The sequence below is a fragment of the Bufo gargarizans genome, chromosome 1 (genome assembly GCF_014858855.1).
Source record: "Bufo gargarizans isolate SCDJY-AF-19 chromosome 1, ASM1485885v1, whole genome shotgun sequence".
In the NCBI taxonomy this organism is placed as follows: Eukaryota; Metazoa; Chordata; class Amphibia; order Anura; family Bufonidae; genus Bufo; species Bufo gargarizans.
In genome coordinates this window covers 52,097,228-52,119,330 of record NC_058080.1, presented here as the reverse complement: position 1 = coordinate 52,119,330, position 22,103 = coordinate 52,097,228, and the positions used below count along the sequence as shown (strand labels likewise).

At 46.5% G+C, this 22,103-nt stretch overlaps 1 protein-coding gene across 2 annotated transcripts in view; it reads right to left on the bottom strand.

Annotated features, from left to right (window-relative positions):
- PTPRA (protein tyrosine phosphatase receptor type A) overlaps window positions 1-22,103 on the bottom strand; it is a 107,351-nt gene that overhangs the window by 66,622 nt on the left and 18,626 nt on the right. For both annotated transcript variants that reach the window (XM_044295421.1, XM_044295415.1), the window contains exon 2: window positions 953-1,038. The gene's annotated coding sequence lies outside the window, so the exon portion shown is untranslated. The remainder of the gene's footprint in view (window positions 1-952; window positions 1,039-22,103) is intronic.

Genomic DNA, 22,103 nt, shown 5'->3' with positions numbered 1-22,103 from the left:
GTACAATCCCTTAAAGAGGTTGTTCTAAGAAGGGAGGGGCGGTTGAGCACACACGCTGCCCCTTGATTCACCCCCATGGGTCTTCCAGAGATAGCTGTACTCTGCTTCTCTGTGGCAGTCTCATGCATGGGACAGAGTGCATGCTCGCGCACAACTGCATTCATACGAGAGCGACACAGGAGTCCCATTTTAGTGATCGGTGCAGGTCTCATTGATTGGATACCTGTCCTCTATTCAGTAGATAGGAAAAGGAACCTGCCAGCAGTTTGACCATGTTAAAATCGCTGACAGGCACTAGGCAGGGAGAGCTGGACAAACTCACCTTTTGTGGAGCTTTTCTTACCCAGGAGTAGTGAGAATATGACGCTTTGTTCTGCCAGATTCTGCTCCTGCAAGTGCCCAGGAGGCGGAGCTTTACTGTGAAGTGCTCCCGGCATTGAGCTGCTTCACAGCCCCTCCCCTCTGTGTGACAGCTGTAGCATCCAACCAGGAGACCACTGCAGCTGTCACTCAGAGCAGGGAGCACTTCACAGTGAAGCTCCTCCTGGAGCAGAAACTAGCAGAATACAGCTTCATATTCTCACTGCTCCAGATAAAAGTGTCACAAAAGCTTTGATTGCACCGCTTTCCCCAGTAACGACAAATAGCCAGCCACCTCATCACTCCGGCCACCCTGGCCACTAAATAAGGTAGGTATTGTGATCTTCGTCTTGAAGGAGTGACCACAGACATCTGGGCAAAAATAATCCACCTGGTCACATCCTTGTCACCCCTGGCAGTTATTCACGGACCCTGAATATATCAGACCGGCCAGAAACCTAACATCTAGGAGAATCACATCAGTAGACTACTGAGGGGGCAAAAACTTTCAAAATTAGTCCCAAACTCAACTGCTCAAAGTTCTTGCATTCCAATCAAAGATACTGGAGGTTCCACGTAACCGTGGCCTTACCGTATGAGAAGAGTCCGGTCAGCCGTCAGTCCTCACAAGCTGTATTCCATAAAGAATCATCTGTAGGAACCCCGTGCTGTTCTCACCTGCAAGAAAGAAGAGCATGAGTCCTGCGCCTCCTAATGTCCTTCTTCGAAAATACTTCTGTTACCCATAAAATAATTCAGGAGCATCTTTTCTACTAAGTCTTCAATGTGCTGCTCCTCTGTTATTCCTCCTATTTCATTATTACCATGGGGTGTTTCAGTGCTGACTGGACAATGACACAACCCATCTAGTAACGCCCAGCTGTCAAATAATTGACCGATTTCTAGGAGGAATAACAGAGGGACATCACAACATTGAATGCTAAGGAAAAATGAGGTAAGTGATTTCATAAAGAACACAAAGATTTGCTAAAATACACACTTAACAGGTCCTCAAATTTAGGAGGTCCTTAAAAGGGAAAAAAAATAAATAATAATCTAAGGACCCCACCATAAAATGGCCGCCAAACCCACCGATTCAGGTGGGACCAGCCTTCCGACTTCCTCCCACAACAGATGTGGATTAGATAAGGATGGAGCAGTTGGATTACAATATGCCCAATCCTTTACCCTCAGGGACATAGGCCGCAGCCAGATTATCTCCCCTCCCCCATCAGGATACAGGCATGCTCAGCCCGGCAGATCATGCATGTGTATGGAGGGATTGGGGGAGAGAGCTGTTGGCCAAACATTATGGTCGGCCATACCCTCTTTCCTTGCAGAGGGGACAAGTCCTTTAAGCCCCTGCTGTCCCCCCTTCCCCCTCGTTTTTGGATATGAAGGGGCGTAGGCGTACTGTGTAGGTCCATACTGCCCTTTGCATAGGGTTAGGATAGTAACATAAGGTGGGGCTCCTCATTCACACTTTCTGATACAAGTATCAGGTTCTGAAATGGGTCACACATTTTTGGCATTCACTCTGACCCCCTAGTCCATCTTTACCTGCCCAAGAAGTCAAGGGTTAACCATCAAACACAAGCTCTGCCATACGTGGGATGACGGGTGGGATTTTGGAACGGGCCCACGTCCACTTTCTTTAAAGAGGAAGCCAACAGCTCACTTTTTGTCTCCGATTCAAAGAGAAAACAAAAAGGTCACATGACTCATTCCTGGCTTTCAGGAAAACCTCCAGCCAGTATCGGGAAACGGTAGGAAGGGGCTCGCACCGCTTCAGTCACGTGACGACCCTTCAGAGCAGGGATGGCCAACCTGCGGCTCCCCAGCTGTTGCAAAACTACAACTCCCAGCATGCTCAGACAGCCTTCAGCTATCAGCCTACAGCAGGGCATAGTGGGAATACAGCTGGAGAGCCGCAGGTCGGCCAGTCCTGCTTCAGAGTCATCCCAGGGGTTCCTTCTTCAGGAGAGGAGCGCACCCAGCAAGGGCTTTTTATGTCACCCTACAAAAAGGAACTGGTGCCAAAATTACAGCTAAAGTTGCAGTACGGTTCAATCTAATCAGGCCAAGAGGGCGCACCAATGAAGAAGAAAGAAATCTAGTGGTAAAATGCAGTACTTCTTTAGGAAGAATAAACCTATTCCCCCATACTCCACGAACGCCTGACATTTTCTATACAGCACTAAAAACCATCTTACGGTGTAAACTATAGAAAGGGTGAACATGAGCATTATAGGGTGCAACATTACAGGGGGTTGTATGCTCTGGAAACCCCCCCCCCCCCCGCCATCCCAAATGATAAAGTGAGCAAAAGGATTCCCCCATCGTTGGAACCATCACTGGTCAGTGGTGATCTGCAGGTGAATCTGGGTTTAATTACTGTTGAGCGCCACCACAGGTGAAATGAAGTACTGCACTGGCACGCTCTGTACTGCTCTCTGATGATGTCACTAATTCCTTCTAGTGATATCATAAGCTACTTGTCAACTAACTGGCTGTGTAGTAAGTGATGCCATCTCCCCTGTTAATTGATAGGCTGCCCAGTTACTTATACTATCGACCGCTGGTTATATCACAGACTGCACCGTCAGTGATGTCATCAGCCGCTTACTAATTCACAGGCAACAATGTCAGTGTCCACCTGGTCATTTATTAGGATGCAATCAGTGATGTCATTGCTCCCGTGTTATGTAATAGGCTGCACAGTTAGGGACTTCATTGCTTCCCCTTTGATTTAATACATTGCATGTTCAGTGATATTGTTCTCAAATGGGCTGCACAGTGAGTGATGTCACTGCCCCCTTGTTATTTAACAGGCTGCACAGTGAGTGATGTCACTGCCCCCTTGTTATTTAATAGGCTGCACAGTGAGTGATGTCACTGCCCCCTTGTTATTTAATAGGCTGCACAGTGAGTGATGTCACTTCCCCCCTGTTATTTACCAGGCTGCACAGTGAGTGATGTCACTGCCCCCTTGTTATTTAATAGGCTGCACAGTGAGTGATGTCACTGCCCCCTTGTTATTTAATAGGCTGCACAGTGAGTGATGTCACTGCCCCCTTGTTATTTAATAGGCTGCACAGTGAGTGATGTCACTGCCCCCTTGTTATTTAATAGGCTGCACAGTGAGTGATGTCACTGCCCCCTTGTTATTTAATAGGCTGCACAGTGAGTGATGTCACTACCCCCTTGTTAACACAGTCAATTTAAAGGGACAGTAACCTTCACCTCCATCATAACTCATGTACGACTCTTCGTTATCAGCCACTTTAGAACGGGGAGCGGTTAACTATACCATACATCAATGGGATGACTGACAGGAAAGCCATAAACTCTGCCCCACACCTCAGCCGCTCCTCTTCCATCACTGCCGCACTATTATAAGCCGATGACATCATCAGAGAGCGGTACAGATTCCACGGTGTGTACAGACGTCATTTTCTGCAACTGTGCTTCATAGCCCGACAGAGCCGGGGGTCTGCGTCGTGTCAGAGGTAGAGCCTGGATTTCCGAGCAGGAATTCCGCAGCGCTCTATTTATAACCAGCTCTCACATCCTGGCCGCCCCGCGCACCCTGCAGGTCACGCCCTACCCCGCTGTGCCACTTTCTATCCACATGCCTGCTGACATGCCCTTCTCTGCCAGGACACGGGAAATGCTTAAAGAGCTGGCACCTCATAACAGTGCAGCCGAGGTGGGATTAGTCACACACGTCCCTGGAGAGGACCTGGACTTCCTCTAACTCATCCCCCTGAAGAACACGACCGTAAACCCCGACCCAAACCGAAATGGCTGATAACAGAGAGCAACGCGGAATTCACCGGGATACAGCAATAATAGTGGAACTCGTCACTTCCTTAAAGGGGTTGTCCAGGATTAGAACAACATGGCTGCCTTCTTCCAAAAACAGCACCAACCCCGTCCACAGGCTGTGTGTGGTATTGCAGCTCTGCCCTATTGACTCTAATGGCATCGAACGGCAATACCAGATACGACCCATGGACAGGGGTGGCGCTGTTTTTTTTAAAGAAAGCAGCCATGTTTTTCAAATCTATATAAAAAGTAAAAATCTATATAAAAAGTAAAATTCTGCAAACGTGTAATTTATTTGCCATGATAAGCCCTGGTCCTTTTCAAAATCTCTGCTTGCTTTCAGTGCACGGAAGCATCGCCGAAAGGGCATCCTTTTGCCTAGCCTTGCTCACACTGCTGCAGTTCTGTAACAAATACACCATCAAGTCAGTTCTCGCTCCAGGGGCTGGTAGTCCGTTACAATGTATCAGTTCAGATAAAATGCATTAATCCTGCTTTGTTTAGATTTGATTCCACTGTAACAAACCCTCAGCTGTGAGGCTCATTAGATATGTACAGATTTCAGGCCTCTGGATTCATTCATAGACAGCAAGCAGAGATATTAAAATCGGAACACAAAGTAAATTAGAGGAAGTAGCAAAACCTCACTGCCTCTGCCCATGCCTCATTACCTCAACAGTGCCAGTCAGGGCACCTACCCCCATAACAACGCCAGAATGTTGGCTGCCACCCTTGGTGATGACGGGGTTAATGCGGAGATTAGTTTAGCGTCCACATTATTGCTTAATTTCCCAATAAAGCACCTTTTGTAGAGAGCGGGTGCAGATCCCTGGCAGGGATGCCAGTGCTGGAACGGGGCCACGTGGCGAGACAAGGGGAGGTATAGATTTTACCTCCTGGTAATTAGTCATCTCAGTCCTAGAATTCAATCTAAGACAAAGGCTGAAAAACGCTTCTCATTCAGGATCCAAAAAGATCAATTCACTGACGCTAGCAGAGGGAGCGCGTGCCAAAGGCGAGATGGGCCAATGGCTGCAGTGTGTCCTCTAAAGTGTATCCGTGCCTGGGAAAGCTGGGTTCCAGTTCCTATAGGCAGGGGACACAGCACAGCAACAGCATCCAGACTGTCCTAGGAAGAGCAGCAGTGATGTCATCAGCTCCTTGTTAACTCATAGGCTGAGCTGTAAGTGATGTCATCCTCCCCTTGTCAATTGATTGGCTGCACAGTTAGTTATGTCACGGAGTGCACTGTCAGTGATGTCATCTTCCCCTTGTTGATTGATAGACTGTTACCTCATTAGCCTGTTATTTGTTAGCAAGTGATGTCATTATCCCCTTTTTAATAGGTTGCATGGTTCGTGATGTCATTGTTCCCTTGTTAAAATTCATAGGCAGCAGCAGTGCCAATTATATCTACCTGTTAACTGGCTGACTGGTTAATGAGGTCACTCTGCCCTTGGTAATGCATAAACTGCACACAGTGATGTCATCAGTCCCTCGATACTGAATAGGCTGCATGGTTAAACCAGATCACCGTTCTCCTTGTCATTTTATGAACTGCACAAGTAGTAATGTTACTGCCCCAGGTATTTAATTGGCTGCACAGTTAGTGAGGTCATTGCCCCTTTGCTATGTAACAGGCTGCATGGTTAGTGATGTCATTTCACCCTGGGTATTTAATAGGCTGTGTACCTAGTGAGGTCACGGCTTCGGCAGTCATTTATGTCATCAACCTCCGGCTAACATATAGCTAAAATACAGGTTGGACAAACAGTGATGTCATAGTCTTTCTTAATTCAGAGGTTGCACTGTCAGTGATGTCATCAGCCCCTGCAAAATCAGTGATGTCAATGTCCTTTCATTATTTCATAGACTGCACAATTAGTGATGTCAGTCTGCAAAGTAGTAAATAACACGAGAACAATCAGTGAGGTCATTCGCTGTCCTCTGTTATTTACTACGTTGCATAATCAGTGATGTCATTGTTCTATTGTTATCTACTTGCATAATCGGTGATGTCATCGGCCTCCTTATATCAAAGTCTGCACAGTGAGACCATCAGCCTCTTCTTAATTCATAGGCTATATTGGCAATTATGTCACTGTCCCCCTGTCCACTGGCTCCACGCTTAGTGATGTCACTGTCCCCCTGTCCACTGGCTCCACGCTTAGTGATGTCACTGCCCCCTTGTCCACTGGCTCCACGCTTAGTGAGGTCACTGCCCCCCTGTCCACTGGCTCCACGCTTAGTGAGGTCACTGCCCCCCTGTCCACTGGCTCCACGCTTAGTGATGTCACTGCCCCCTTGTCCACTGGCTCCATGCTTAGTGATGTCACTGCCCCTTGTCCACTGGCTCCACGCTTAGTGATGTCACTGCCCCCCTGTCCACTGGCTCCACGCTTAGTGATGTCACTGCCCCCCTGTCCACTGGCTCCACGCTTAGTGATGTCACTGCCCCCCTGTCCACTGGCTCCACGCTTAGTGATGTCACTGCCCCCTTGTCCACTGGCTCCATGCTTAGTGATGTCACTGCCCCCTTGTCCACTGGCTCCACGCTTAGTGATGTCACTGTCCCCTTGTTAGCAGGCTGAGCCATCTTCCCCCTCCCGCCCTCTATTCCGATACTCCCCATACTAACTACACGCCGTAATCTGCCAGATGGCGATGTGTCCGAGGATCCATATAGGCCCACAAAGACTAGAGAGGATGGATGGGCGGGCTGCGGCTTCTCGGAGGGAGAGGCATGAACTGGACAGCATCAAACACAATGAGATCCTCTGCAGGAAACAGCGATTCATAATGTAATAATGTCGCTATTCAAAACCCAATGCAGCTCTGGCCGCAGCTGGACGGGGGCCACATCCGCCTGCAGCTATTCTGGGAGCAAGATATATGAAAGGAAATCACTTCAAACAGATACCTATACAGCGTATATACCGTAGGTACAGGCGGTACGAGGCTAGGACCAGGACATTATACCGCCACAATTCAGGAGATATGGCAACGGGCATCATTCAGGGGCTCCTGGAATAGGGTCTAGATCTAGAGCAACTAAATTTCCTCTAACATCCCATCAATTTCATTCATTTTTTTCTTCAATGCCTTTTATACAGAATTTGGTGACAGAGCCAGAGATCGGGGCTGAGGGATCGGAGCGGTGGGGTAGATAAAGCAATCAATTAGTCATACTGGAGCGGTGTCACTAATTCATGGAACGAGGTCACAGAGCCGGATGGTGACAAGCGCCGGACCCCTGAGCCCACGGCTACTGCACCGTTACAGATTTAGCTTTCATCAAAGATGGCACCTCTGGGAAATGAGGTAGACAGGAGGTTCAAAGCAACATCAGGAGGTGGCGGCATTATACACGATGGAAAATATACACTGCCCAACCTAAAACTATCATACCTGCTACAGTGACAACTAGAAAAACATGTTTAATTATTATCCCATATACATAGGAGGCAGCATTATAGTAGTTATATTCTTGTACATAGGAGCAGTATTATAGTAGTTATATTCTTGTACATAGGAGCAGTATTATAGTAGTTATATTCTTGTACATAGGAGGCAGTATTATAGTAGTTATATTCTTGTACATAGGAGCAGTATTATAGTAGTTATATTCCTGTACATAGGAGGCAGTATTATAGTAGTTATATTCTTGTACATAAGAGCAGTATTATAGTAGTTATATTCTTGTACATAGGAACGGTATTATAGTAGTTATATTCTTGTACATAGGGGGGCAGTATTATAGTAGTTATATTGTTGTACATAGGAGGCAGTATTATAGTAGTTATATTCTTGTACATAGGGGGGCAGTATTATAGTAGTTATATTGTTGTACATAGGAGGCAGTATTATAGTATTTATATTCTTGTACATAGGAGGCAGTATTATAGTATTTATATTCTTGTACATAGGAGGCAGTATTATAGTAGTTATATTCCTGTACATAGCAGCAGTATTATAGTAGTTATATACTTGTACATAGGAGGCAGTATTATAGTAGTTATATTCTTGTTCATAGGAGGCAGTATTATAGTAGTTATATTCTTGTACATAGGAGCAGTATTATAGTAGTTATATTCTTGTACATAGGAGCAGTATTATAGTAGTTATATTCTTGTACATAGGAGCAGTATTATAGTAGTTATATTGTTGTACATAGGAGGCAGTATTATAGTAGTTATATTCTTGTACATAGGAGGCAGTATTATAGTAGTTATATTCTTGTACATAGGGGGGCAGTATTATAGTAGTTATATTCTTGTACATAGGGGGGCAGTATTATAGTAGTTATATTGTTGTACATAGGAGGCAGTATTATAGTAGTTATATTCTTGTACATAGGAGGCAGTATTATAGTAGTTATATTCTTGTTCATAGGAGGCAGTATTATAGCAGTTATATTCTTGTACATAGGAGGCAGTATTATAGCAGTTATACTGTTGTACATAGGAGCAGTATTATAGTAGTTATATTCTTCTACATAGGAGCAGTATTATAGTAGTTATATTCTTATATATAGGAGCAGTATTATAGTAGTTATATTCTTATATATAGGAGCAGTATTATAGTAGTTTTATACCTGTACATAGGGGTTAAATACTAAAAATAGATTTTAGGCTACTTTCACACTTGCGTTTTGTGCGCATCCATCATGGACGGATCCGTTCAGATAATACAGCCGTCTACATCCCTTCAGAACGGATCCGTTTGTATTATCTTTAACATTGCCAAGACGTTTTGAACACCATGGAAAGTCAATGGAGGACGGATCCGTTTTTTATTGTGCCATATTGTGTCAGTGAAAACGGATCCGTCCCCATTGACTTACATTGTGTGCCAGGACGGATCCCTTTGGCTCAGTTTCATCAGACGGACACCAAGCAGTGTTTTGGTGTCCGTCTCTAAAGCAGAATGGAGACTGAACGGACGCATTCTGAGCGGATCCTTTTCCATTCAGAATGCATTAGAACAGATCTCACAAACGGAAAGCCAAAACGCCAGTGTGAAAGTAGACTTAAATGACCCCATAATATTCACCAGAAAGGACTTCCTCTTCCATATTCCTTTCGGCAGTTTGCTGCATTACTCGGCAAGGACTGAAAATAAGCCCCACAACGCGCTCCTCCAAGGATCAGTATATGGGTGAAAAGCTTCTGTAAGTACAGTAAAGTTAATCTGTCACCTCCCCTGACATGTCTGTCTGAGTAACCTCATGTAACACAAATTCAGGAGAATGTTTCCATATAACAACGATGTGCCATTCCTCTATTATTCCTGCTAGAAGTTCACAAACTGATTTTCAGCAGTTTGCAATAAAGGTTCATCTGGCCGTTACCAACTGGATGTGTGTCCCTGCACAGTCTAGCATTGGCAGCACTGATAGGATAGGGTCAGACTGTGCAGGGACGCTCACCCAGCCGCTAGCACCCACCTGGACCTCTATAGACTGCTGGCAATTCATTAGTAACTTCAAGAAGGAATAATAGAGGAATGACAACATGGAGTCATAAGAATCGATGCTCCAGACTTATTATTACATGGGGGATGCAAGTCACGTCCGGTTCTCTCCTTGTTACGGACTTGTCTTCGTGCTGTGACCACAGAAGAGACCTCTAGTCACAGAGGATAAACCAAGGAGCAATGAAGAGTACATCCCAAGTGGCAGTGCCATGTGCGTTAACTGCCAGGAAATGTGCGGCCGGCGGTTAACAAGCCGGAAGCTCCGTTACTCTGTCTATTTAACTGAAAACAAAAACCGAAAAAGATAGTTAACCCCTGACCTTCCACGCACTCAGACAGGCTAAGAAGAAGTAGGGGACAGATGGCAGAAATGATGACTGCTCGTCTACAGCAGCAATGAAACAACACTATGGGATCCATACTGCACCTCGTACGCAAATTCATCAAATTTTCCTTTTGAGGAGCTCCAGGGATCTGGGGCGATGACACGAGAGGGCCAATTATACCCACCGTCACAGCAGTACCAAGTATGACTGAGGAGGGGCTACACTTCAGATGGCCAAGGCCATCTCTCATGACACATGCATGCTCGGCCAATCAGGCACATGTCCTGAATGAGAAGAATGCCGCCGCCAGGCCTGATCATTCTCTGGCTTGACACGTGCGACTGGTGGCGATTCGGGAGGCCCACAGAAATATTACACGGTGGGTCAGTCAATGGGTTCGGCCGACATTAATCTAATGTGTACGGTCAGCTTAAAGGGGTCCTCTCACTTCAGTAAGTGGCATTTATCATGTAGAGGAAGTTAATACAAGACACTTACTAATGTATTGTGATTGTCCATATTGCTTCCTTTGCTGGCTGGATTCATTTTTCCATCACATTATACACTGCTCGTTTCCATGGTTACAGACCTCCCTGCATTCCATCAGTGGTGGTCGTGCTTGCACACTAGGAAAAAGCGTCAGCCTCTCTGGTGGCCGGGACCGTGGGAGTACACATAGGCTGGTGCTTTTTCCTATAGTGTGCAAGCACGACCACCACTGATGGATTGCAAGGTGGTCTGTAACCATGGAAACGAACAGTGTATAATAAGATGGAAAAATTTATCTAGCCAGCAAAGGAAGCAATATGGATAATAATACATTAGTAAGTGCCTTGTATTAACGTTCTCTACATGATAAATGCCACTTACTGAAGTGAGAGGAAGCCTTGAAAAGGCACCTTTGGGGCAGTATCTTTTTACTATTGCAATTATTGAAAATGTTTAATTGGGCTCTAATGAACATTTTTCGCAGTTTTTGTGATACATGCAGTTAAAAATCAGTCTACTTGTAGACTGTCCCTCCTGAGTTCCGTCAGCTGACGTCTCATGTGTAGCCCTTACCTCTGATCTCCTGACCTCATGTTATAGCTAAACACTTATCAAACTGATAAGAAGATGGCTTAAGCGAGTGTTAATGAGGCATCACATGAGCAGTCAGGTGAAAGAACTCAGGAGGGACAGTCTGCAAATAGACAGATTTTTAAATGAATGTATCGCAAAAACTGCTGATTTTTTTTTTTTAAGAAACACCAATTGAAAAAATGACTTGAGCCCAAAATGAGTAAAATGCAATCATACCAAAAAAAGAGTACCCTGAAGGTTTTCCTACCCTTTAATTGGGTTTTGCGGTAAAAATTATTATTTTAACAAGATCCTGCAGCACAGCCCCTAAAACAGAAGATTAATGCTTACCTGCTCCATACCGCTCCAGTCCTCCATGCTGCCTCTGCTCTCCCCGTCTTCTGGTCCCTGCACGGTTTACATCCGGCTGTCTATGGATATGGTCACATGCATTGTTCCAGCCAATGATTGGCTACAGCGGTGACATGCTGCTTGTGGCCACATCACCGCCAAAGCCAGTCATCGGTTGGAACGGTCCATGCGACCATGTCCATAGCCAGCTAGATGTATGGAGGACTGGTAGATGGGGAGAGCGGAGGCAGCATGGAGGACTGGTAGATGGGGAGAGCGGAGGCAGCATGGAGGACTGGTAGATGGGGAGAGCGGAGGCAGCATGGAGGACTGGTAGATGGGGAGAGCGGAGGCAGCATGGAGGACTGGTAGATGGGGAGAGCGGAGGCAGCATGGAGGACTGGTAGATGGGGAGAGCGGAGGCAGCATGGAGGACTGGTAGATGGGGAGAGCGGAGGCAGCATGGAGGACTGGTAGATGGGGAGAGCGGAGGCAGCATGGAGGACTGGTAGATGGGGAGAGCGGAGGCAGCATGGAGGACTGGTAGATGGGGAGAGCGGAGGCAGCATGGAGGACTGGTAGATGGGGAGAGCGGAGGCAGCATGGAGGACTGGTAGATGGGGAGAGCGGAGGCAGCATGGAGGACTGGTAGATGGGGAGAGCGGAGGCAGCATGGAGGACTGGTAGATGGGGAGAGCGGAGGCAGCATGGAGGACTGGTAGATGGGGAGAGCGGAGGCAGCATGGAGGACTGGTAGATGGGGAGAGCGGAGGCAGCATGGAGGACTGGTAGATGGGGAGAGCGGAGGCAGCATGGAGGACTGGAAGATGGGGAGAGCGGAGGCAGCATGGAGGACTGGAAGATGGGGAGAGCGGAGGCAGCATGGAGGACTGGTAGATGGGGAGAGCGGAGGCAGCATGGAGGACTGGAGCGGCTTGGAGCAGTTAAGTATGAAACAGAGGCCATGCTGCTGTTTTTTTTTTTACCAGAAAACCTCTTTTAGAGATGAAGACGCTAGTTACTAGTGATCTGCTGCCTAACGACTACTGACATTACTGTGGTTGTTAAGCATGGTGTCTCTAGCAACCAGTCTGTCAGACACAGATCTTGTTCTATGCTGGCACAAATGAAGGGTGGGGACAAGAGAGTAGCATATCCAAGGTCCCCTACATGACATTCCTCGCCTAAAATAGAATTCCAAAATATAAATTTCTGGGCGTAAAAATTGAATTTTTTTTTTTACAGTTTTTATTATAAAGGTTGGAACCCATTTTAAAGGCGTGTACCAGGATTTTTAATTTTTTTTCCCCAGAAATAGCGCTAGACTTATCCATGTTCTGTGTCCGGTATTGCAGTCCATCTCCATTTAATAGAACGAAAATACGCTGCAGTACCAGATACAGCCAATGGACAAAGTGTGGCGCTACTTCTCGGGGGAGAAGAAAGCAGAGTCTTTTCTCTAATCCTGGCCAACACCTTTCAGGACGAATTCAACCTTCATGGATGTGCTGCAGATTTCCAGTGCGGTTTCTGCACCCAATTCACAATCTACATGTACCAGTAAACTAGGCAGGCGTATGCGTCTCCATGGTAACAGACTACAAACAAACCTGTGTAGTCTGATCCCGTCGCGATATCCCCTGACACAGTATCTGCACCCTACTTCTAGCTAATCTACCAAATGTACGTTTCCAAGAAGTAGAAGACAGATGAAGTGTAGGATCTGACTGCACAGAGTTTGTTTGTAGTCTGTTACCATGGAGACGCTCCACAGCTAAGAAGCAGAGGAACCAGATGCTGCTAGTTCATCCCTGCAGCATGGGCGTCCAGGGAGCCCTCCTAGATCCCAGGTCTTTGGGCACTGCTCAATCACACAGACATTACATAGGGGAAGATGCGGTTGGGCGTCAGCACCAAAAGGAATTTTTTTTTTTCTTTTTGAAGAGTCAGTGATGAAATTGTGAAGGAAAGGGAGCGGATGACAGAGAGTGAACCGTATTACACAGAGTAGCCGTGCACTTTCCCATCATTGACAGCGATCACGCCAGTCCGGGCTAACAATCTGCTTATTGTCTGCACACAGAGCCAAGGACTTCTAGAGAGGAAGGAGAGGAGCGTGGGTGTGGAAACCATAACAGTGTCAATAGACGAGAAAAACAAGGACGAGCGCGGGGTTAACCACGCAGCACCAAAAGACGGTATCATAAAAGGTAACGAACCGCCGCCAATCAGATCCTTCAATCTGTGACTAGTAGAAGATGGGTTAGAAAGAGCACTATACTAGCTATATTCTTGTACATAGGGGCAGTACTATAGTAGTTATATTCTTGTACACAGGAGCAGTATTATAGTAGTTATATCCTTGTACATAGGAGGCAGTATTATACTAGCTATATTCTTGTACATAGGAGCAGTACTATAGTAGTTATATTCTTGTACATAGGAGCAGTATTATAGTAGTTATATTCTTGTACATAGGAGCAGTATTATAGTAGTTATATTCTTGTACATAGGAGCAGTATTATAGTAGTTATATTCTTGTACAGAGGAGCAGTATTATAGTAGTTATATTCTTGTACATAGGAGCAGTATTATAGTAGATATATTCTTGTACATAGGAGGCAGTATTATAGTAGTTATATTCTTGTACATAGGAGGCAGTATTATAGTAGTTATATTCTTGTACATAGGAGCAGTATTATAGTAGTTATATTCTTGTACATAGGAGGCAGTATTATAGTAGTTATATTCTTGTACATAGGAGCAGTATTATAGTAGTTATATTCTTGTATATAGGAGCAGTATTATAGCAGTTATATTCTTGTACATAGGAGCAGTATTATAGTAGTTATATTCTTGTACATAGGAGCAGTATTATAGTAGTTATATTCTTGTACATAGCAGGTAGTATTATAGTAGTTATATTCTTGTATATAGGAGCAGTATTATAGCAGTTATATTCTTGTACATAGGAGCAGTATTATAGTAGTTCAGGTGATACAGTCCTGAACTACAGAGGATTGCAGTATACAGTAGAAATGAATGGGATACATCAGGGGATGGCGATAACTGGGATCCTGTTTACATCTTTCCGTGACTTGGAGAAGTGATCGGTCGGGTGGGGGGCGGGTACGGCTGCCAAGGGAAACTCCAAATACCCCTACAAATCTTCAAATGTCTATCATATGGGCCTGAGAATGAGATTTTGTCTTGCCTAAACCAGCAGGAAACGAGGAGGGCTGAGCGCTCGCCCCATTACCAGTGTGACCACCTCCTGATCCATCTGGAGATACATCTGATTCTTTGAAGCTTCCTTTCCTTTTCTGGGATTTGCACACAGACTAAACAAAGGCTCTGAAGGCGACGGGCCAGCAATGGCGAGGAATACAATTTTTGAAGGAGTCCATACAAAAACACTCACCGTCCTGAGATTCAGAAAAATGACAGGTAACGTTGAGACATTTAAAGGGATACTATCAATAAGAAAATAAATAAATCTTATTTATCTAAAGAGACATGAATCACCAAAACTCACAAAAGACTCAAAAAGGCCACATCACAATTGTTTACTGTTCTCCCCACTAGTAGATCACGTTTATGGATGGGGCGGGGTTTTGGTCAAGGGGCGGAGCTATGGTCTGTATTGCTGACAGATGTGAAGGTTTCTGCCGCAGCAATCTACCTCCTTAGTACTACAGAGCAGCCCCTGGATTAAAAAAAACTAATATTACCGTATTTTTTGGACTATAAGACAGTGCCAGACCTCCCCGACTGCTTCAGTCATGGTCCTGCAGAGCACCCATACATCTGCACCCTGCCTGACCCCGGTCTATGTGACCACTGCCAGCAGGATGGAGGCTGAACCTTCAGAACATGGACGGGACTGTGAGCTGTGCGCGTGTACAACGTGTGCGCCGCAGAGCTGTGAGCGCGTACAACGTGGGCGCCGCAGAGCTGTGCGTGTAATGAGGACATGCTCCACTGCTATCCGTCTCGTGACACTAAGGTAGGGATCAGCAACCTCCGGCTCTCCAGCTGTTCAGAAACTACAACTCCCAGAATGCTTCATTCACTTCTGTGGGGGTTAGAAGAGCAGCAGAGCATGTTTGCATGCTGGGAGTTGTAGTTTCACAGCAGCTGGAGTGCAGAAGGTTGCCGATTCCTGCTCTAAGATTAACAAACCCGGTTGTCGGTGACCTTTCACCCCTCCGGCTCACCTTTCACCCCTTTCGGTTTTCCTGTGGGGCGTCTTATATTCAGAAAGATACAGTATAGGGTTAACTAGTAGACACGACTAGGCTGTGCACTGTGTGGCGGTAATATTTCCCAAATTCAACAGCAACATAACATGCAGCGGATCTCACACGATACATGATATCACCCCCGATCCCCCCACTACTGAAGCGTTAACAGGAAGACGCCGAGCGCGGCGGGGAACAGACAAGGGCCCGTGTTCCAGGAATATTGGCAGTCGCTGCAGCGAAAGCGTCATATCTCCCAGCTGCCGTACTCCTACAGACCACCTGTACGTGATGGGACCACCAGTGCGGGATCCAGGGGCAACCAAGGGTGAGAAAATATCGGGGGGGGGGGGGGGGGGGGCAGCACTATGCTGCGGGGTGCTGTTATATGCAGGCCTCAAAGTTGTAATATATGTAGCAGAGCTGAGGTTGTAAAGCTGAATCATTACACAATTAATCGTTTCGCACACTAATATATTTTGAGGGTTAATGCGGTGCAGATCTCTGCTTTCTGTCTGTGAATAGAGCGGCTATTTTTGTGCCCCCTGCACTGCCATATATCTATATTATATTGCATATAATATACGCCTTGTCATAAACCAGGCCCTATATATGCATACATAGCCGTCTATGCCCCATGCTGGCCTAGTGTTTCGTCTACCCTTTCACCTGAAGTAGTAAAGTAGTCCGGGCCGGCCCCAGCATGGTGTAAAAATGTACTGTCGCAGGGGCGTTAAAATAGTCGCTCTTTGGACTCATTTCACGCCAGACGGCCATAACAAATGACCCCCATTCTGTCTGACAACCTCAAGCCTCTGCATCCAGTCAGGGCCATGCCTCCTCAGCTAAACAGCGCGGACTCCAGAGACACATTCTACCTGCACTGATACATTGTAGCAAACTATCAGCACAGTGTGCCACTGATGTACATGGTATATACAACCCCAAATCCAGTACAAGTTGAGAGGGACGCTGTGTAAAAGGTACATGCGCAGAAGCCCTCCATTCATTTTCTATGGGGCCGGTGAAAATAGCAGAGTGTTGTCCAGGCTACTTCCGCCGGCCTCATAGAAATGAATAGGAGCGGGGGCCGCGCATGCGCGGTACGCTCCTTTTCACTTCTATGGGGAGCAGGCTTGGTGGTGGCCGGACCGGAGTCCTCCAGCCACTACCTTGCGAGGCTCCGTTCTCGATATAGGTGCGGACCCGCAACTATAAGACAATGGGGGCATATACTAGCGATTGTCCATGATGAGACAACCCCTTTAAACAGGCTGGAAATCACTGCAGGGGCTCAGGAACACTTCCAGAAACTGTTGTCTGTGAACACCGTGCAACACATAAAAGCAAGTTAAAGGGGTCCTCTCACTTCAGTAAATGGCATTTATTATGTACAAAAAGTTAATACAATGCACTTACTAATGTATTGTGATTGTCCATATTGCTTCTTTTGCTGGCTGGATTCATTTTTCCATCACATTATATGCTACTCGTTTCCATGGTTTACGACCACCCTGCAATCCATCAGCGGTGGTCATTCTTGCACACTGTAGGAAAAAGTGGTGGCCTCTCTGGCGGCCGGGACAGTGGGAGTGCTTTTTCCTATAGTGTGTAGGCACGGCCACCGCTGATGGATTGCAGGGTGGACGTAACCATAGAAACGAGGAGTGTATAATGTGATGGAAAAATGAATCCAGCCAGCAAAGGAGGCAATATAGAGAATTACAATACATTAGTAATTGCCTGGTAATAATAAATGCTATATGCCAAAGTTAGAGAGCCCCTTTAAAGCTGTATGATGTAAAGCGGCAGCCATGTGTGAGCACAAGCCAGAAACGGTGCCGCCTTCTCTGGGCCAAAGATCACTAAAAATGGACTGAGGCAAAATGAGAAATGATCTGTGGTCAAATGCATCAAAATTTGAAATTATTTTTAAAAAACCATGGTTGCCGTGTACTGCGGACTCGAGAGGAGAGGGACCATCCAGCTTGTTATCAGCGCACAGTATAGAAGCCTGATGGTATGGGCTGCATTACTGCCTATGGTGTGGGCAGTGTACACATCTGGAAAGGCACAATTAACGCTAAACAGTATATAACCGTCTCGTTCAGCAGAGGCCTTGCATATGTTAGCAAGACCAAGCTAAACCGCATACTGTAAACATCACAACAGGATGGCGGCACTGAAGAATAGTCAGAGGGCTGAAATGGCCGCCTGCAGTCCAGACCTTCTACCAATAGAAAATTAAATCTTAGCATTTTTTGGCTGCGGTGACCTGTCCCCTTTAATACCTGGAATATGCTGCAACCTCCTCCAGAATATGGCCGCTCCTGCACATGTGTATAGGCAGGGTCAGGGACGGAGCAGCGCAGCCCGCGTATCTCTGTGAGCACACCGCCAGAGACTACTCCTACGTGGGCACAACGCCAGCTGAGCACGGTGGGAAGAGGAGAAGGCAGGTCCATTACATGATGAGTAACTGCACAGCTATCTAAACTACGGTGCTTGTGATGGGCCACGAAGGAGAAGAACAGGAAACTGCTCGAAAAGCAATTCCGTAAAGTAACGACTCCTGAGAGACTGGTGCAGAGAGCCCCATCAGGATACCAGGAGAGCTGGGTGACCGCCCCAGAGGAGCCGTAAGGCAATTTGGATTTGTGTGAAATCTGCAGCAATCTCACGGTTGTGTTGTTGCCACAGGTTTGCTGCAAAGTCTGTGGTGGAGTTTTGCCAACTTTTCTGAAAGTACCCGTTTAAGGGGTTGTCCGGGATTTTGGCACTGTTGGTTTATCCTAAGGATAGGCCATCGAAATATCAGATGGACAGGGGTCTAAAATCTCGCACTCCTGCTGATAAGTAGATCTGGTGCTGTAACTACACAGCGCCACACTTTGTGTAGTGGACGGAGCTGGTAACTGCAGCACCGCTCATATTCACTTTAATAGGAGCAGCACTGCTACAGTCACCGGCTCTGTCCACTACACAACGTATATCAATGGTCTACTCAAGGATAAGCCATCAGTATCGAAATCCTGGACAGTCAGTGGGGAAAGGGAAAAGGGGCGAGCAAAGACGAATGCAGCAAAAAAATTATATGAATTAGGCCTCTTTCACAAGGGCGTCATGGATTTGGGCTGGAAAAGATGGGGGTGCGTTGCGGGAAAATGCAAGATTTTTACGCACGAGTGCAAAACATTTTAATGCGCTTTGCACGTGCATGAGAAAAATCTGCATGTTTGGTGTTCTTCACAGAAGTTCGGGTTTGGGTTCGGTGTTGTGTAGATTGTATTATTTTCCCTTATAACATGGTTATAAAGGGAAAATAATACAGAATGCTTAGTAAAATAGGGCTGAAGGGGTTTAAAAAAATTAATTTTACTCACCTTAATGCACTTGTTCGCGCAGCCCGGCTTCTCTTCTTTCTTCTTCTTTGCTGTGCAGGAGGAAAAGGACCTGTGGTGATGGATCATGTGACGGACCATGTGATGAGCGCAGTGATGTTACCACAGGTCCTTTTCCTCCTGCACAGCAAAGAAGAAAGAAGAGAAGCCGGGCAAGTGGATTAAAGGGAGTCTGTCAGCAGATTTACCCCTTTTTAACAGTTGCCATTATGCTGTAGCCGCAAAACAGACGATTAACACAGTACCTTGATACGCTTTGGTGGACTTTTAAATCTGCCAAAAACGAACTTTGATGAGGGCTCGCAAGTGCCCAGGGCGGAGTCCACCGTGTTGGAGCCCAGGCAGCTCTGCCTCTTCGGCTCTTATCCCCGCCCAGCCTCCTCCTCTGCTCGCCTATCTGTTGTCTCTCCCCCTCAGCGAGATCCCGCGCCGACGCGATGACTTCCTTGGTCGGGGCATGCGCATAAGCTACTGCGATGCCGTGTCAGCAATGGGCATTGCAGTGCGCATGCCCCGGCCAAGGAAGTTATCGCATCGGCGCGGGATCTCGCTGAGGGGGAGAGACAACAGATAGGCGAGCAGAGGAGGAGGCTGGGCGGGGATAAGAGCCGAAGAGGCAGAGCTGCCTGGGCTCCAACACGGTGGACTCCGCCCTGGGCACTTGCGAGCCCTCATCAAAGTTCGTTTTTGGCAGATTTAAAAGTCCACCAAAGCGTATCAAGGTACTGTGTTAATCGTCTGTTTTGCGGCTACAGCATAATGGCAACTGTTAAAAAGGGGTAAATCTGCTGACAGACTCCCTTTAAGGGGAGTTAAAAAAAAGATTAAAAAAATTTAACCCCTGCAGCGCTATTTTACTAAGTATTCAGAATGCTATTTTTTTTCCCTTATAACAATGTTCTAAGGGAAAATAATAATGATCGGGTCCCCATCCCGATCATCTCCTAGCAACCATGCGAGAAAAATCGCACTTGCTTGCCATTTTCACATAGCCCCATTCACTTCTATGGGGCCTGTGTTGCGTGAAAAACGCACAAAATAGAGCTTGCTGCGATTTTCACACAACGCACAAGTGATGCGTGAAAATCACCGCTCATGTGCACAGCCCTATAGAAATGATTGGGTCCGGATTCAGTGCGGGTGCAATGCGTTCACCTCACGCACTACACCTGCGCGGAAATCTCGCCCGTGTGAAAGAGGCCTTACTATATAATTATTCGATATTTTTAGATATTACTATACATTTTTTCAATCCACAACATCCATGCAGAAATGATATTTTTTTTACCTTACACATCTTACTTTCCACTTCCCCGGTCTACATGTCGTTTCCGGACCTGTAAATATTTTTAGATGCCGCGGCCTCAATCCCTCTTCTGTTCCACCGCACCTCCGCCATTCATACGCATTCTTTCCCCAGGAATATTTCCAGGTGGTCAGCGGGGACCTCAATCAAGGCCACTGACCTCCAGTGACCGGAGGGGGCACTTACTTCCTGCAGTAATGACAGGAGCCATCTCCATGCGATAATGGACACCTACAGCCCCACGCTGTGAATCAGGCTGCCTCATCTACCAGGGCTTTCCTCAGCTCCGGCCCCGTCATCCCGAGGAGGGGGAAGTGAATAACATCCTACAATGACTGGACAGAGGAGCAATCCCTGTCAGTGTCCACCGGGAGATGATTCATGGATGCCGCAGGGCCTATCAGCCTGAATGAAGATGCCACCAACATCCCCCAATCACACGGACACCACGTCAGCATAGACACAAATAAAGTTTCACGCATCAAAACAAAAAGTCCTTGTTGCCCACGGCAACCAGAGTTCAGTTTCAATTTCACTGAAACGTGCGCTCTATTTGGTTGCTATGGGCAACAAGGACATTTTTCAGTGAGGCTGCTTCACTATTCGATTCGAGGCCCAACGCGTGAGTCACAGCGTTTCCATGGCAACCGGCAACCACAACACATTAAAATAGGTTGTCAAGGGGCAATCTGGAGAAAAGCCGCCATGATTGAGTCTGAAATACCGTACAGGCCTAAAACTTCTCACAGCTGAGGGTTTGCTACAACTGTTTACAGTCTAAGCAACCCTGTGGGAGCCAAATAAAGGAATACGTTTGCTAGCTGTCAGCGAACAGAAATAGACTGACCTAGTTCTGTTCACACAGCTGAGGTTTTGTTACAATGCATCAGTGCAGACAACATTCTGTGAGCTAAACATATCAGAAGAGGAAATCTGTCCTGAGGATTTGCTACAGTGTGTCAGCGCAGGTAAAATCTCTCAGTCTGGAGGCAATACATGGACACTCTGCGCTGTGTATATCACTTGTTCCACGTTACTAATCTGGAGGCGTAAAACGTTCCGTTAGTCACGATCCACTCAGCGGCACCTTTCCAAGAAATGTTCTGTGTTCTTAAAGGGATAGGAACATTGTACGTCCCCAGCCGCCACCCTTTAATGGCCACTGTGCTGCTGAGCCGGAGAATCTAAGCTTCTCAAGTGAGATACAGTCTCTAAGCCCATCATGTGTGATACAGTCTGCTGAGCACCTATATCTAAGCCCCGGTGTGATACGGTCTGCTAAACCTGTGTATCCAAGCCTATCATGTGTGATACGGTCTGCTGGGCTCCAATATCTAAGCTCATGTGATGTGGGATACAGTCTGCAGAGATCCCATATATAAGCATATATTTGATACAGTCTGCTGAGCCTGTGTAGCCAAGCCCATCATATGTGATACAGTCTGCTGAGCCTCTATATCTAAGCCTATCATGTGTGATACAGTTGCAGATCCTATGTATCCAAGCCCACCATACAGTCTGCTGCAGAAAACCTACAGGGTCGAGGTGCTCGTGAGCTGGTGTATCTAAGCCTGTTTGTGTGAAACTATTTAGGAGTATTTGATACTATCAGTAAGCCAGTAGATCCAAGCTCATCATATGCGATACACTCAGCTGTATCCAAGCCCATCACGTGTGACATGGTCAGTTGAGCTGGTGTATCCAAGCCTGTAACATGTCATATATTCTAGGTGTATCTAAGACTATGATATAG